The sequence below is a fragment of the Xenopus laevis genome, chromosome 6S (genome assembly GCF_017654675.1).
Source record: "Xenopus laevis strain J_2021 chromosome 6S, Xenopus_laevis_v10.1, whole genome shotgun sequence".
Taxonomy (NCBI): domain Eukaryota; kingdom Metazoa; phylum Chordata; class Amphibia; order Anura; family Pipidae; genus Xenopus; species Xenopus laevis.
The window spans coordinates 52,485,848-52,501,436 of NC_054382.1; the positions used below are offsets into that span (position 1 = coordinate 52,485,848).

Consider the following 15,589-nt stretch of genomic DNA (forward strand, 5'->3'; position numbering starts at 1 on the left):
CTTTGAAATCCGATCACGGATTTTTTGAGTAGTCTCACCTATGTAAATTAACCCACAGGAGCATTTTAATAAATAAATGGTTTCAGTCACAAAAGGCAATCATTTTTACCATCCACATACTGGCAAACAATTTACCATTGATCACTACTTCACTTGTGAATCATCCTTCGTCATTTATTTATTAAAATGCCCCTGTGGGTTAATTTACATAGGTGAGACTACTCAAAAAATCCGTGATCGGATTTCAAAGCATAAATCCACAATTCGCAAAGAAATTACCACTTTACCAGTGCCTTACCATTTCCACCAGGCCAAACATTCTATATTTTCTAATAGTTCTGTTTTTAACAATATGCTCTTTTTTCTCCTTTTTCACAAGGTTACTAGATGGTCTGGAAATTTTACTGAGTGCAGACTACTACACCTGCATATGAATCTCAGGGAGAACCGAGTACCATGTGCAACAGCAGTCACTAAGCGTCTCAGGTAACACTAGACCATCCCACTGTACTGTTATATTTTTGAGTGCACAGATGTATGGACTTATACAAAAGGACTTTTTTTCTAAATGGACACTTACAAGTATTCATGTTTCACCTGACTCACTATGATGTCAATTGATGGGGAGGAGACACAGGCCACTCCCAATATACACTCTATAAAACACTGTGTTTGTATTTGATCACTAGGCTTGACAAAGGGCCCAGTGGGGTCCGAAACGTTGCCCTTACCTTGTATGTATATGGGCTGAATAAATAATATCACTTATCACATCAAAAATCAGTGTGCTGCTGGATTACTTTCTAAAAACAATTCAATGTTGAAAAGAGTTAGAGAGAGAGGACGAGATGCTGCTCTTCCACCAACAAATGAACATCCATTTTTAACCAAAAGATCACTAAAACCAGTTCAAACACACTGATGAATCCTGATTACTAATCATGATAATTTTCACCTTGAGAAGCACATTGCTAATAAATCGCTCATTCTGCCACCAGTGATGTAATTGTTATAAAAATGTTTAATCATAATGGGGCATGTGTCCTGCAAACCTACAACTGATGATCTAATAACTAAATGCTGCCCCCTGCCTATGCCCATAGAGAATAAAAGCACCTTGTAGTTGTGTCACCAAGGAACATTGGTTAAAAATTAATTTTTGCATTTTTACTTTCTGGTTATAAATTTATTATAACAAACAATGCATTCAAACAGTTAACCAGAAAACAGCTATTAAAATAATGAAAGATTTTTAAGAGTACAATTAAAAAGTAAAAAAAATATTTTAACAAAAAAGAAAGGTTATAACACATTTTCTTTTATTTTTTTCAAAACTGATCGACATCAGTATTTTCATCTATACCTATCATATTGAAAATATGCCCCGACTATTGGTTACATGAATAGTTTTACTTTAATACGGCTATTTCTCAGTAGTGTTTTTAAATAACTGGTACTAAAAATAAGATTACCTATTATGAACAGATCTGCAGCTGGGTTTGTCTTTATTTAATTCATCTGAACTTTGCTCTGCAACTTAACAAAAAAGACACCCAAGGGAAGGCTACTAAAGGAAAACTGATGTTATATACAACAAATGAGCAATATGGAGAGATATATGATGTAAAGCAGGAGCACACTGGGCATGCAGAATGAGCATAACTGAATGGATTCCTAAACTAAACATTTCCTTTATTGATACCACAATATAATTGTCAAACAAGCACTTAAAGCATCAATCACTTGATCAGAATTCATCTTCCCAAATTATGACCTGTGTCTGAATAATCAGATTTTCTCTCATTACTGTTTACTGAACCACTTGCAATCCAATGTCAATTCTTAGATTATTTGTGAAAAAACAAATTTTTCTCACTCTTATGCTCTTTGACATATTAGCTGGCAATACCCATTCTTGCAGTTCCCTCTTCTGTTAGCTGGCATGGATTATTGCAAGCATATTCCACATTCTTTGTATGCCAGTCACTACTGTTCAAAAGATTTTACATATCAAATTTTTTAGAAGTTTAAGTTCAGGTAACATGGGTTATTTCAAATACAGGTATGGGATCCATTATCTGGAAATCCATTATCCAGAAAGCTCAGAATTATTATATACTCCATTATAATCAATTTTTGTTTTAAATTATTTCCCTTTTTTCTGTAATAATAAAACAATAGTTTGTACTTAATCCCAACTAAGATATAATTAATCCTTATTCCAAACAGAACCAGCCTGTTGGGTTTATTTAATGTTTACAGGATTTTCTGGTAGACTTAAGGTATGAAGATCCAAATTAAGATAAGATCTGTTATCCAGAAAACCCCAGGTCCCAAGCATTCTGGATAACAGGTCTCTTACCTGTACTACCTTTTCTACTGGCCTTACCTGTTCTTGCCCCTCTTAGGTCTGTTCCAAACCAAGCAAGATACTACTGCTCTATTCCCTCCCCCTTCAGTGATGCATGCACCAATACACCTGAAAATATGTTTTAGCCACTCCCAGCTTGCCAGAATATGTATATTCTGTCAAATGCCTGCCAGGCAGATACCACAGACAGTTAATATTTGATTGTTTCTATGGGAGGCTGTTTGGTAGCATGTGTAATGTAAATGCCAAGGCCTATTTTGCAACCCAGTCTTAACCTGATCCCACTATTCTTTCAGTGGGAAGAAGAGAATTGCTCTGTATGTGTGATGCTATCAGTTATGTCTTTTCCAGTTGTATCTCCTATACTATGAACTGCTCAAAAGCTTTTCATCTTGAACCCATGATTTTATTAGTGTGTTATAGCAGTTCATTGCTCCAATCACTAGCTGGAATGGTTCCAGGGCACCTAGTTTGTCACAGGTAATATAAAAATAAATTGGGATGTATTATCACAATGGGGTCTTGCAGGGCTGTAGCACCTATTCTATGCAATTTGGTAACCCATATAAAGGTTCTAATTTGGGAGTTTATAAGAATAATAAAATAATGGTTTATAATGGGTAATGCTCTTCATCCTTTTTCAATTACAAAGATTTTTAATAGCACATTAATACTGGTGGGGGGATGTGGCCTTTCACTAACATTGTAATAGCCACAAGTAAATTACATTACTCCCTATTTTCCCACTACAGGTATAGGATCCATTATCCAGAAACCCATTATCCAGAAAGCTCTGAATTACAGAAAGGCCATCTCCCATAGGCTCCATTTTATCCAAATAATCCAAATTTTTAAATATGTTTTCCTTTATCTCTGTATTAATAAAACAGTACCTTGTACTTGAGATATTTAATTAATCCTTATTGAAAGCAAAAACCAGCGTTAGTTAGCAATGAAGGTAGCAGGACAGGACCATAAATGGAATAAATGTATAGTAGGGGCAACCCCTATATTAACATATACATACAAGCAGAACATAAATGTTTGTTATTTCTACTTTCCTCTACAGTTTTGTTTTGCTCAGTGAGTCAATGAGGGGTAATTTATAAAGTTTGCAAATGGTTGCATTGCCCAAATTCACATTGTGAATAACTTTTCGCAAAAGGTTCACAAATGAGACAGATGTTTGTGTGAGTGCGCCCAGTGCTTGAATTGGGATCAAAAAAGCCGAGGGATGGTTTGTGCGGTGTGCGTAGCACACTGCTGAAATTTGTAAGCCACGCCCCCAAACAAGCCACGCCCACCATCATAATAAGCCACACCCACCAATACTTTCTTGTTTCGGCCACTTTAAAAAACATTTTGCAATTTCCATGTTTATTAACAATACAACAACTTAGTCCAACATCAAGCAACAAGTCACATTAACACTAACCTGGAAAACATTTTATAATCAATGCCTTTATTTTTACATACATCCCTTTTTGGTTTAAATGTGACATGTTGATTGCTGTTGGACTGTGTTAGATTTACTAGTGCAGCATCACCACAGCTATTTGCAACTCAATAGTGATCCATTATGCTAGAAGTCACTGTAGAAAATGATCAGCTTTAACACCAGAAATGCTAGCAACCACAATAGAAAATGGATGTAATTAACCCAAGAAATGCCAATAATCACATTAATCACTAGGCATGCCAGAACTCATTGCAGTATATAACAAATAGAGGCATTAAGCCCTGACATGACAGAAATATATGATGCAGAGAAGACACTAATAGGTAAAAAAACTGGCACCCCAAGAACAGTATCATATACAATTAGCAACAGTGAATAGCCACACCCCACATACATTAAATTGTGCATAAAGGTGAGATACAGTGTGTATTATACTGTGACTGGAACCACAAGACAACACAAACAGCTGACACTAAATGAATCAAGCACATTTGCTATGACCAGAAGTCACCCAGTGCAAAGTTATTATACGTGCATATAAATATAAGTTTTGTAAAAGCAAGATACAGGTATGGGACCTGCTATCCAGAATGCTTGGAACCTGGGGTTTTCTGGATAACGGATCTTTCTATAATTTGGATATTCATAGCTGAATTCTACTAGAAAATCATGTAAACATTAAATAAACCAAATAGGCTGGGTTTGCCTCCAATAAGGATTAATTATATCTTAGTTGGGATCAAGTACAAGCAACTGTTTTATTATTACACAGAAAAGGGAAATATTTTTTTAAAAATTTGGATAAAATGGAGTATATGGGAGATGGCCATTTCGTAATTCTGAGCTTTCTGGATAACGGGTTTCTGGAGAAGGGATCCCATACCTGTACTACTAACCTTTTTTTTTCCCTGTTCTGCTTTTCTTTCTCTTTTATTTTCTTATACATCAGTTCATGATCCTGCTCCTCTACTATTTCTCTGTTTGTGTTTCTTTCTTCCACCATTTCTTAACTTTTTAACATATTGTTCTACCTCTTGCTGTTCTTTTGCTAGCAGCCTGGCACCCCACTTTTCTGTTTTTAAATTTTTGCCTGACAGGGGTTTTCTTTTACTATGTTCTTAAAATACTTTGCTACTTTTCTTTCCTGTATTTATCCTCTTTTCACAGCCATGAAATAAATATACACATACTTTACTATCCTAATCTTACCCCTGGAAATATAAATCTTTCCCCATAACAATCATCAGTGTGATCCCATTCTGCCACAGCACTCCCACTTTTGTTTAACTTCTTTAAACAGAGGCATACATCGTGTCCCACTCCCAGCATAAATCTTGTCTCAGCATAAAATAAAGGGCTTAACCTTGTCCTGGGAGGCATAAAGCTTGTCTCAGCATAAATCTGAACTTTATCTGTCTCAGTGCCCCGTGAATAACTTCTTTACAGAGCAGCCGGTAACAGTGCGCACATAGTGGGAGGATCGTCCAACTTTGGCGTCTGTAGTTCTTATCTTGCGCATGCGCTGTACATGTCTCCCAATCGTCCAACTTGGGCATCTGTACTTCTTATCTTGCGCATACCCTGTACACGTCTCCCAATACAGCGCATGCGCAAGATAAGAAGTACAGACGCCCAAGTTGGACAATCCTCCTACTATGTGCGCACTGTTACCGGCTGCTCTGTAAAGAAGTTATTCACGGGGCACTGAGACAAATAAAGTTCGGATTTATGCTGAGACAAGATTAAGCCTTTCTTTTATTAACAGTCCCTCCTCCCACCACTCTGCCTGCTCTGGAGTCGCAAAAAAAAAAAGCTCCGGTATTCTGAACAGTAGCATCCCGCCTGACGGGATGCTATTTAGTGGGAAAAAAAAAGTAGCGGCATCCCATCCCGCCGCATCCCGCCCCAATTCCAGCACTGAGTGCGCCTATTGTGTATATATTTTATATATATATATTTTACGAAATACAAAAATAGTGTTGACCGTAACTTAAATTCACACTTTGAAAAACTGTTTTGCAAATATTTTCTCTGCGACCAAAGTTGTGGCGTAACTCAGACACAGAGTATTCTCAATTTGCATTTTTTTGCCATATTAAAAAAGCTCTTATGGACATTCGCAGTGTGAAAAAAAAATTGCAATACTGTTTGCACATTAAGTACACCACTATTATCCAGTTTTAGAAATATAGCCATGCGCAGTGCAAATCTTTTCACTGTGCGAATCATGGGAGTTGCAGACAGCATTACTTACTTACCAACAACAAAATTATGACATAACAACCAAACTATATGAAGACCGATCGGCATGTTTGCCTTTTTATAGCCGACTTTCGTGGATTTTCCCGCTAAGCCACGCCCCTTTTTAAAGTGACCAATCGGAAGACAAAGATTTAAAAACTGACCAATCGGAAAACAGGTAAGCTTACAATGGTAATGAAAAAAAAACACGTGAAGCAAAACTTTAACCAAAAAAGAGCTGTCAAACTCCCATGTATGGGAGAGTTAAGTCTCTCTCCGTTCATTCTCTCCTGCGTGAAGTTTATAAATGAGCCCCAGTCTCTTTTATTAACTAAATACTATAGTTTCTTTAATGAAGTATGCTAGACCAAACCTCCAAAATAGAGGGATTTATGAGAAAAAAAATTTAGGTTGTTTTTTTAATCTCAGCTATAAAATGTAATTTCTAATAATGTTGGTATTTTTTTACACAGCAATCTATTGCTTAAAAACAACTTCATTCAATGTAATATGTACAGAGAAGTCTATTAGTTCCGTGCTATATCTTTTTCATTAGACAACTCATAGTTTAAAAATTCCAGACCAGTGCAGACATCTTGTTTTACATGATGCTATAAACGACCCAAATCATAAAATGGTTATACCACATAGAAATAAAAAATGTAAATAGTATTTGATGAGAGCAAAACCATTTCCTCAGCATTCCAGTAATGTAAAACCACTGTTTAAGATAGAAAACCATTTTTCAATTCTCAGGAAACAGAGCTAGTAGCTGCCAAAAGCCCAAACATATAACAGCAACTATTTTTTTAACATTGAACACCTGCAGTTTTATAGGGGTCTCACAGGACAGTGGAAAGCTAAGCATATTCCAGTCTACTGATACAGCAGCCAATGAAAACGAGAATAGAAGATTTTGTCAAAAAAAAAAAAAATCAATAATTTTTCAGTCAGCAAATATGAGAAAATAAATTAAATCCCTGGTGGTGGTATTAGCAAAGGGACTTTTGGATATTGATTTTCATTTTTAAAAAATCCTTTCCTTCTATTTTCGTTGAAAGCTAAATCTAGCCTCATTACATACTTTCAACTTTGACCTTTAAAACTCAAGCCAAGAAAAGTGTTTATTTCCTGTGCAGTCTAATACAAATTACAGTATAAACATACTGTAGATAAAGAACAACATGTTTATCCAAAAAGGAATTTTATTTAGTCCAAAATGCACCTGATATAAGGATAATCAGTCTTCATTTTGTCAGCTATAAATAAAGGTAAATGCAATGCCACAGTACAAATAAATGGCACAGTATATATAATATTAGAGAGTTTTGTAATTGCATCTGACTTTGGGGATAAAATAAATATAAAAAACACACTGAAGCCAGTCAGGTTTCCGACCATATGTACTGTATATTCTTTTTCAAAGTGAAAGTGGTGTACATGTTTTAAAATAACTTTTACATTGATTAAAGCCGGGTAGCCATCAGGGTTGAAGAGGGATCACTATTGTAGTGGGTGCTAATTCAGTATGCTGCAGAGTAAAAAGCTACAAGGAACGCTTTTGAAATTAAACACTAAAATGCTCACAGCAAGTTTTCTGGGTAACATGCCTTAAGGAAAAAGCAATTTTCTGATTGTAGTGTTCTCCTTCTACCACGTTTATCTTCACTGAAATCAGGTCAACTGTTTTGGAGTTGTGCTCTCAAGTGCTGCCAAATGGCCCCTGTAGCCTTATCACTGAGGAAGTAGAAGACCTCCTGCCAAACTTTAAAGGTAAGTTCCCGCTGAACACCAATATATATAGATATAGGTATATTTTTTTTTACTTTTATGGGGGGGCTGACTACCAATAGTTTTTTAACTTGTAGGGAGGGGCCTGGTTGCCAATGTTTGTTTTTTTTTTTCACTTGTAACCAGTGTTTATTATTATTATTTTAGCACTCACATATGTGTTGGCTTTTTACTGGGGTGTGGCGGTAGGTGGGGCCCAGCAGGCCTAGAAAAAAATCTTTTATGGAGCCCTGTGATTTCTGATGGTGGAAAGCGAATATATTCCCTAATTTCCCCAGAGTCTCTCCTGATAGTCGATGCCTGGTGTTGGCTGGAGGGGTCGGCACCTCTCCCAATCGTATCTGTATAGAAAATTAGCCGCTACACCAGCTTGTGTTGTTCGGCTAATTTTCTATACATTTCTGATGGTGGCCCTGGTGCTAGGTACAAATTCCTAAGTGTTTTAAAAAAGACAAATGTATTTGTAAGCAGGTCACTAAAAATATAGCAAACAGTATTTTCTCTCTATGTTTATAGTTTTATCTCTCACTAGTTATGCCATACCACACTGATAAATGCAAACAGTAGCTTTTTGTTATATTTTCAGAATTTTCTAATATCTGAAAATCTATTTTGATAATGTAGTATATACAGTAGTGTAGTAGTAAAATCCTACCTACTTACTGTACGGACAACACTTCAGCATTTCTTCCTGCTCCAGCCTGCATTGATTTTAAATAAAAAATCCATTGGGCAGTAGCCTAGGGCCTATAGCTGTGACTGGCAATGAAAGATAATTCCAAGTTACCAAGTGGCAGCTATAGTATATTCAAGCTAACAACCATTAGTATATTCTTCCACACTGTGACATTATCTTATACTGTTTTCTCCTATTATATCTGCCATGATCCCTTTGCTCTTACTTCAACAGAGTTATTTAACTAAAAACAAGAATATATTGTGTACTACATTTAATCAAATTTTGTAGGTGGCTCTCAATGAAATAGTCAATTAGCAGAAATATAAATGTCAATCCACGTCCATTGATCATTATGTTCTGCTGAAGTACAAATAATGTTGCTAAGTATTTTTACAGATCACTACTCACAACATGTGTTGCTTTAATTGGGAGGAAGTGCAACCTCCTACCATGGCATGTCCTAATTCAAAGATATAATGAAAACTAAATGGGGTAGAATGTCTGCTGTGTGTGCAATGTCTTCAATAATGCCCAGGAATATTTACAGTATTAGTTAATGCCCAGTTCAAACAACTCAGCACAGTAGCTGATGCAATATCTACAAATCTGTATCTGGCCAAACTGTCACCAGTACCCTGCTTATCTAGAATACTCCTCCTGACCCCTGGCCACCCGCGCCTTTGCCATAATTAACTCTTTAATCTTATAGTTATTCAGACGGCATATTAGATCTCGCGGCCTATCCTCTCGTATATTGATGCCTGTTGATCTATGCGCCCTATCGAAGTCAATTACCGTGTCTGGCAGTCGTTGCAAAAGCAAATTGAAGACTTCCGTCAATGTGATCTCCAGGTCTCCCGGCTTCACAGACTCTGGTAGGCCTCTGACCCGTAAATTATTCCGCCGCCCGCGGTTGTCCAAATCTTCCATCTGGTGCTTTATGAGGTAGATCTGTTTGTGATTCTCATTACTACGCTGGATAGCCTCTTTAATACCTTGCACATTTGAGGCTACACGTGTATCCAGCTCTTCCAACTGCCCTCCAATTCCTCATAGTGTCTCCTTAATCTCTGCCATATCCTCCCTCTGCGTTTGTTGAATCTCCGCCGCCATCTCCTGCAGATCGGCTTTAGTGGGGAGCGAGGCCAGAATCTCTTGCAGCTCTTGATTAAATCCGGTCCTCCCACTCTCCCCCTCTGTAGGACTTAGGCTGCGATCTCGTGCCGTCGCCATCTTGCCCGCACCTGAAAGCCTGTTACGGTCGGGTCTTTCAAAGTATCTAGACACAGAGGGTGCCTTTCGGCATCGATGGTGGCGTTGATGCTGTCCCTTGCTGCTTTTTTTTGCTGTCTTTCCCCATATTGGAGGTGAGTCTTTTCTTTTGGCTCGGGTTATGCCGCTATCAAACTTGCTCAGAGACAGGACCTCCTCAACAACACGCCCACCTAGCAGCCCATCCGGTCACTGCTAAGTATTTTTACAGATCACTACTCACAACATGTGTTGCTTTAATTGGGAGGAAGTGCAACCTCCCACCATGGCATGTCCTAATTCAAAGATATAATGAAAACTAAATGGGGTAGAATGTCTGCTGTGTGGCCAATGTCTTCAATAATGCCCAGGGCTATTTACAGTCTTAGTTAATGCCCAGTTCAAACAACTCAGCACAGTAGCTGATGCAATATCTACAAATCTTTATCTGGCCAAACTGTCACCAGTACCCTGCTTATCTAGAATACTCCTTCTGACCCCTGGCATGTCCTACATTCACACTCCTTTATCCCTGTCTCTTAATTTCCAGCACCACTAGTCTGTGATGAAGTAGCCCATGGCAACCAATTTGCATTTAGCATGGATTAATGCATTGCAAATTCCACCATAAATGCGATTGTTATGGTTTACTATGACTCTGCAGTTTGGCCTTATGCAACAAGGAATGTAAGTCATTTCTCCCACATTAATAAATCATTTGAAAGAAAACTAATTAAAACCACTAGTCAAACATGCAAGTATTTGTTTGGTCTTGTTTGGTGTTTCTGTTTTTGTTTTACATTTATATGTCATATAAAACTTGGAGAAGGAGAATGTTTGATGTGGTGTAACTCCTAGGAATAGTAAATTATCCAGTTGGCTTGGGAAGTAGTGACCCTCTCAGAGCTTTACCACAGTACTCTGAGGTGAAAGTTTTTAAACGTTTTCCTTAACAATGACCTGAATCTCTATATTCCAACAGGTTGGAGGATCTATAAATATAAAAAAAGAAAATAAGAAAAAAAGAAAAAAAGAAAAAAAATAGAAAAAAATAAAGGAAGCAAAAGTAGCCCCTTTTCCTTACTCTGAAACGTCCAACTTGTTATTGACCCCTATGGCAACCTAAGCTTCTATAATGTTCTAAGCAGTTAAATCTGATATATTAATTGCAGCAGTATTGTTCCACAGTGATACTGTATCTGGGAAAGAAAAAGGAATTATATCCACTAAATGGCTAAACAGTGTATTTGGAATAGCATTCATTCTTTGCTTAAAAATAGCATCCATCCATCAGCAAAAGAACAGCTTTCGGTTCGTTGAAGACATTTATTAAAGCAGAAAGAAAATATCTGTTTAGAGTGACTAAACCATATATTAGCTTTAGATTGGATAAGCTTGGTTTTTGTAATGGAAAATTACCATCCTGAGTGCAATATTCAATACAAGGAACATAAAAAACATAAAAAGAACAAAGAAGGAAAACTACTGCAAAAATCCCATGCAGTTTCCAAATAACTAATTTAGCCACTGTCCTATCTCTATGTACTATTCTTTTTAACCACTACTTACCCATATCAGCATATGCAAATGAATGTTCAGATTCAGTTTGTGATTCCTCTGAATCCCAAAATACTAGATTCAGTGCATCCCTACAAAATACTGTACACCCAAGCACTTGATAACTTTAAAATATTTCTTAGAAAGAGGACTGTAGAGAAATGTGCAGGGATGCATTTAATCTAAAGTTTATTTTTTGTAACCTACAGTAACCTACAGTTAGGAATAACTAGGGTTGGGAATGGTAAAAATAGACCCTGTGTAAATTAAGTGAATGTGCAATGTATAGTCTATGAACATGTCACAACTAGGAGCTGATGCATTAAATTGCAACGGATTGAAATGCAGATGATCACTTTGCTTGAAGCTGTGAAATGCCATAATTATCAGACTAGTCCCTGGATCAACTTGTACTATGAGCTATCTCCCATAACCCTGTATTCCAAACAAAAATATAGTTCACTTGTTATTTATGTTCACTCACTTGTATTACCCAATTTCAGGTTTTGTAGAGGTATATAAACCAGAATAGGGATACTAAAAACAAGAAAAAGCAGTAAAACCCCACACTACCTTACTAAAATTAATTGAGATCTAATTATATAAGTGCTTAGTGCTATTATAAACATATGCTTAGTTCTCAATCAATTTAGCACCAACATACAATTAATGGTATTTCAATTGATTGTGTTATATATCAATAAAAAAGATTAAGGTGCTCAGTGCTATAAATCAGGTGATGTGACCCGCAATAAAATTTATCTGCACACAATTGATGAATAATCTAAAAGGTCATGGTTCTTATATGAATTAAATAAGTCGCTAGTGCTGTAGTTATAATTTTAAAGTGAGTTTATGGTATCAAACAATTAAAAATAAAGCGTCAGCAATTCATGAATAAAAGTTAGAAATTAGAATATAGTATAGAAGTGGAGTTGTCCCTAAGAAACTAGCTGCGTTGTTCTAAACCCTGGGACACCACACATGGGAGAAAGGCAGAACACTGAGGACTGTGGTCTCGTTACTACATGTAACTGTCTTGTAAGGAGAGCTAACTTTGCTATAAAACCAACAAATCCTCAGTGCCTTAGAGGTAAAAGAGAATAAAAGGAATGAATGCTGCGCTAATAGCGCTACAATTCCATTAAATTTCTCTAGATCCGAGATTCAATTAAAGTTTAAAAAGGTAACAATAATTTTTTTTTTTTTAAAAAAAAGGGGTTTGAAGGCTCACCTTGATAAAGGCTCACCTTGATAAAGGCTCACCTTGATAAAGCGTAAGCAAAACGTATGTACGTTTTGCTTACGCTTTATCAAGGCAAATGGCTTTTCATCCATCGCATGGCTTTTTAAAGCTTCAGTGTCTGACATCATAGAGATCTCCTTGAGATATCGCGAGATTCTCACACTGTGGAACCTCATTGCTGCACACCTGTCAGCATGATACTCACAGCTTTCCTAACATGTCAATCACTCCAGTTTGTCTCAGGAATACAACCAGGCTCAATGATTAGGTAATCTCCTCCCATAAGGGGAGCATGTTAGGGTTTTTACCATGGATCTATGGGGAAAAGGGTTACCAAAGAGATTTACCATAGCAACCGATATAATGTACAGAAGTAACATTTCGGTTCACTGATTTTAATCAAAGCGTTAATATAAGTGTATATAGACTTAGATAAATGCATGGAAAAGCATATTTTCATTTATACCATTAGGAGAGATTGTATTTAATTTAAAAATCCAGTAACTTTCCCTTCTGAGAAGTGCTTGTTCCAGATCACCCTTTCTGATGCCTAGATTGATTTTTTCTATGTCCCAGAACTTTAAGTCTGCTGGATTCATATTATGGTATTTTTGCCAAGCAACTGTAGATAGAGTTGCATCTGTTTTATCAGTTTGGTCAGCATTGCGTATAGAACTGCAATGCCGCTGAACTCTTATCTTCAGCATTTGGGTTGTCATACCCACATATTTCTTACCACACGGGCATTCCAAGCAATAAATCACTCCCCTGGATTTGCAATTAATATGTGAATTAACATTATGATTTTTACCAAATCTGTCAAAAAAAGGATGTAGTTCTTGACATTTCCCCACACATGTTGCATTCACCACATGGAAAACATGCCCTATTAATAGCCAGTTTCTGGGGATTTTTAAAATGACTATTGGACAATATGTCCTTTAAATTCGGACTTTGTTTATAGCAAATTGAAACTCTTTCATCAAGAATGGTACTCAGTGTTTCATCCTCTTTTAGAATCGACCAATGTTTATTCATAATATTTTGTATTTGACAACTGTTTGTGTTGTATGTGGTGATAAATCTCACTGTATTGTAGTCAGTGGATTTCTCTTTTATCTGTAATAATTGTGACCTCTCAGTACATATGGCTCGATGGTATGCCTTTTTTACCAGTTTCCCGGAGTACCCTCTTTGTTTTAATCTGACTTTTAGTTCCCCTGCCTGCTCCTTAAATATTTCAAAGGACGAGCAATTTCTTTTCAGGCGTAGGAATTCACCTTTTGGGAGAGACTTTTTCACTGAATAAGGATGATAGCTGGAGAGAACAAGGAATTAGTAGTGGTTTCCTTCCTATAGTTCCTAGTTACTAACTTGCCCCCTTCGTTATTAATTATCATGAGATCCATGATTTCCTTCCTGAATAAGTGTGTGGTGTCCCAGGGCTTAGAACAACGCAGCTAGTTTCTTCAGGACAACTCCACCTCTATACTATTTTCTAATTTCTAACTTTTATTCACGAATTGTTGACGCTTTATTTTTAATTGTTTGATACTATGAACTCACTTTAAAATTATAACTACAGCACTAGCACCTTATTTAATTCATATAAGAACCATGAACTTTTAGATTATTCATCAATTGTGTGCAGATAAATTTTATTGCGGGTCACATCACCTGATTTATAGCACTTGAGCACCTTAATCTTTTTTATTGATATATAACACAATCGATTGAAATACCATTAATTGTATGTTGGTGCTAAATTGATTGAGAACTAAGCATATGTTTATAATAGCACTAAGCACTTGTATAATTAGATCTCAATTAATTTTAGTAAGGTAGTGTGGGGTTTTACTGCTTTTTCTTGTTTTTAATAACCCTGTATTCCCTCACTTGCTAAAAAGCCATCCATCCCCTTATTAAAGCTATCTAATGTATTAGCCTGTACAACTGAATCAGGGAGAGTATTCCACATCTTCACAGCTCTCACTGTAAAAAACCCATTCCGAATATTTAGGCGGAACCTCTTTTCTTCTAATTGGAATGGGTGACCTTGTGTCAGCTGGAAAGACCTACTGGTAAATAAAGCATTAGAGAGATTATTATATGATCCCCTTATTTATTTATACATAGTTATCATATCTCCCTTAAGCGCCTCTTCTCCAGCGTGAACATCCCCAATTTGGCCAGTCTTTCCTCATAGCTAAGATTTTCCATACATTTTACCAGCTTAGTTGCCCTTCTCTGTACCCTCTCTAATACAATAATGTCCTGTTTGAGTGATGGAGACCAAAACTGTACGGCATATTCTAGATCGGGCCTTACAAGTGCTCTATACAGTGGAAGAATGACCCCCTCCTCCTGTGACTCTATGCCCCTTTTAATACAGCTCAAGACCTTATTTGCCATTGATGCTGCTGACTGGCAGGTCCTTTTCCATAATGGATTTGCCTAATGCAGTCCCATTAAGGGTATAAGTGGCTTGGATATTTATACATCCCAGGTGCATGGCTTTACATTTATCAACATCTCATTTGCCACTTAGCTGCCCAGATTGCCAGTTTGTCAAGATCCTGTTGCAAGGATGCCACATCTTGGGCTGGATAGTTTTGTGTCATCTGCAAACACTGATACATTAGTTACAACACCCTCCCCTAAGTCATTAATGAACAAGTTAAATAAAAGTGGACCCAATACCAACCCCTGAGGGACCCCACTAAGAACCTTACTCCAAGTAGAGAATATACCATTAACAACCACCCTCTGTACATGATCCTGTAGCCAGTTTCCTATCCATGTGCAAATGACCTCATTAAGCCCAACAGACCTTAGTTTAGAAAACAGTCGTTTGTGGGGCACAGTATCAAACGCTTTGTCAAAATCCAAATAGATCACATCTACTGCCCCCCACTGTCCAGCATCTTACTTACCTCATCATAAAAAGCAATCAAATTTGTCTGACATGACCTATCCTTCATAAAGCCATGCTGA

At 36.9% G+C, this 15,589-nt stretch overlaps 1 long non-coding RNA gene across 1 annotated transcript in view; it reads left to right on the forward strand.

Annotated features, from left to right (window-relative positions):
* Positions 1-374: 374 nt before the first annotated feature.
* Positions 375-15,589, forward strand: part of LOC108720007 — a 31,073-nt gene continuing 15,858 nt past the window's right edge. Inside the window, exons 1-2 of the long non-coding RNA XR_005962218.1 lie at positions 375-486; positions 7,750-7,844. This is a non-coding gene — a long non-coding RNA (uncharacterized LOC108720007). The remainder of the gene's footprint in view (positions 487-7,749; positions 7,845-15,589) is intronic.